Here is a 3,157-nt window from a genome sequence, read left to right as displayed (position 1 = left end):
AACTGCTGCAAGATCGTCAGCGCGGGAAGAAGAACCAGCCATTTATCTCAATTGAATAGAATGAATGAACAAAGGAAGTAAAAGGGAAGACAAAGATGCCAATTTCTGACCAACAAGAGAGAATCGAAAATCTGAAGTATCGGCGAAGAAGAAAATTCGCAAAACTCTTTTGATAAACCACAAAAGTGTGCTAGAGGATTGGTGTTTTCCCCCTATTTATAGGGATATAAATGCCCCAAGCGGGAAACCCAAGAGTCGCCAATTAGCACTGATAAGGCATGAAACGGTTCAATCCCCAGGAAACGTGTGTCATAATGGCAGTAACCATAAACGACGTTTCAAATCAACGCAACGTTTCGACTCCGAACGGACGCGACGAAACAAAGGTATCGTTGAAGCGTTGCGCCGTCGCCTCGATCTAAAAACCTCGTTCAAGGCATGAAGTCAGATTTCTCCTAGCCTTCGAACCTACAAAGTCCGTCCGCCAAGCCCGCCAAAGGACGACCTCGACGGACGGAGGGACTAACTGTATGGGTCAAAATCTGACCACAGTGGTCGACCAAGCTGGGACCTCGCCTAAGTGGCGAAATGGCGAGAAATACCACGACCAACCTCAGTCCAATCATCGACAGTGTATGTCAAGTAAAAACGGTACTCGAATAACGACGAAAAGACCGTCACGTGAAGAACACGTTGGTCAAAGAACACAGTAAAGCTCCGAGAACTATATATAGAAGGGGGGCAGGACTTTTCTAGGAGGCTCTGGCTCTTGCAATTTTCTCCTCTGAAGGATGTAAACTGATTTTTCTCTCTATCTCATCAAAGATGAGATATTTAACATCAATAAATATTGATTGGTCTTACTTTTCATTCATTGTATTGCTATACATTTTTAGATCTGGAGTTGATTATGCTTGACTAAGATTTACCCCTTCATTATAATTAATTAATTTAATCAAAAAGGTTTTAACATCTTTTGGTCAAACACTAACAGCTCGATCATCAGTAGCAACACCAGAGATGACAAACATGAGGTAGAATGTGGCTATGAACTCAAGTACCAAAGCTTGCATATTTGTTCCTGCTGGGACTGTCCTACAAACTGGTCTTCTTTGCCATTAAATATTAATCGAAGGCTTCCACTAGCTAGAGTGGATCCTATGACTTGAACCAAAATATAGGCCGGAACCTGCACAATTAATCCAGTAATTATCAATAACAACCAAAAAAAAAAGCCCGGTGCACAAAGACGAAAGTATCTCGCGCTCACGCAGAATCGGGGGAACAGCCGCACCCTACGGAGGTGTGGTGTAGACAGCCTACCCTGATGCAAGGATCAATGGCTGATTCGATGGCTCGAACCCTTGTCCTATAGGTCACACGGACACAACTTGACGTTGCTCCAAAACTCCCCTTCCTGAGATATGATTTCATGAATTTATGAATATAAAGGAGAGTTGTGAATAGTATTAATTCCATATATAGTTTACCTGATTCCAAGGAAACCTTTTGCAAGAGGCAAAAGCAATGGTTACAGCAGAGACATGACCAAGAGAGTAAATCAAGACCATAACAACAAGTCCCCAAACAGATGCAATTCCAGGTAGTGTGACAACGTTGTCCTTGTTTATATTTAACACTATAGCAGCACAACCAGCAAATATCAACATGTAGGTTCCCACTAGCTCTGCAATCAACCGTAAATATAGTGAAAAAATTAAACCTTTAATAGCTGGGAAATTAACAAGATTTGCTATCATAAAGTTGAGAAGGACTAGTGCGCATTGAAAATATGAGATGGTCACAGATTGTGTTAGAGCATACAGAGGTCCATCAATTACTGGTAATTCCTCCATACTTGTGCTTTGATTATTTGCTCCAACAAACACAGACAGTACAAATGGTTCAGCAACAACTAATTAGTATGTTCCAGACCTGTTGACTTTTTCAGGTACTTGTATATGTATAATTGTAGTTGACATGACTTATTTTGATTTTTTTTTTTGTGGATGTGAGGTGGGAGTGGAGGGATTGATTATAGGCATTACGTATTTTTCAGAATTGTTATAGTTAAATATGATGGATTACGCACGTCTTAATGGAAATGATGAGCAGCTAGGAACTTCATTTTGAAGTATTCTGATGTCTTGTTCAAATAAACTAGTTATGACTTATGTCAACGTGATGCTAATAACTGGCGGTATATAATGTAAAACAATTATTTTATATATACTGACAATATAAAATTACTTTTATTCTGTCATGTTAGTAAAAGCCAGGTTGTAACTTTTGAGCAAGCTGCAAACTAAAGATAATAAGTGACATTTTACCATGGTTAAACAACCTAATAGTATAATATTATTTATACTTCTGGTGTGTAACTTGAATATCATATAAGAAATAAATGATTTAAGTTATGTATACAAGTAGTACAGTAAAATCATTTTGCACCATCAACATATTTTAACCAGATACATGATACATCAGGTTACTTTATAATGTGGACTTATTTGACTAGACATGATATTTAAGAAAGAAATAAAGATTTTAAAACATGTGATCCTAAACAAGTCATAACATTTATGTGGATATAATTTTTTTGAAACTTGTAGTCTTAAACATGTCATATTATTTGTGTGGCTCTAAATGTTAGTAATATTCTATATTCGAAAATATATTCAAAAATAGAAACAATGTAAAACCAGAAATGTAGAAGAACAGAATTAATCCGAGCCCATTAAATTCTCAATGTTTCCTTAAGGAACTTAATCCCCTCTTAGTACCGAGGTTTAGGATTATTTCCTCCCAGGATAGAACGGATTACCCTCATTGGTGTAGCGATACTTCAAACCCCAGTGACCAACGAACTCAAAGTTTAGTAGCAAATCACACTTACTGCTTTCTTTCTGTTAAAAACAATGCAGAAGGAAGAAGGAGAAATCAAAATTTTCGCAAGGAAAATCTGAGGGAGAGTTCATGTATTTATAGCCAAAACGTTGGGTAATATCGAAGAGTTGAAACTCTTCATGTAAGGTTGCAACTCAAAATTGCTGCTTTTTTATAAAATAGTCATTTACGCAAACCGCCAAAGTCAAATTATAAGGGGTTAAAATGGAGAAAAAAAAATAAATTACCGTTACAGAAACGGTCTAATTCG

At 37.4% G+C, this 3,157-nt stretch overlaps 1 pseudogene; it reads right to left on the bottom strand.

The window, feature by feature from the left end:
• Nucleotides 1-865: 865 nt before the first annotated feature.
• On the bottom strand, nt 866-1,993 carry LOC109221648 (annotated as a pseudogene).
• Between the last annotated feature and the right edge of the window lie 1,164 nt (nt 1,994-3,157).

Source organism: Nicotiana attenuata, unplaced genomic scaffold (genome assembly GCF_001879085.1).
Source record: "Nicotiana attenuata strain UT unplaced genomic scaffold, NIATTr2, whole genome shotgun sequence".
NCBI classification, from domain to species: Eukaryota; Viridiplantae; Streptophyta; class Magnoliopsida; order Solanales; family Solanaceae; genus Nicotiana; species Nicotiana attenuata.
This window is presented reverse-complemented; position numbering and strand designations above follow the sequence as displayed.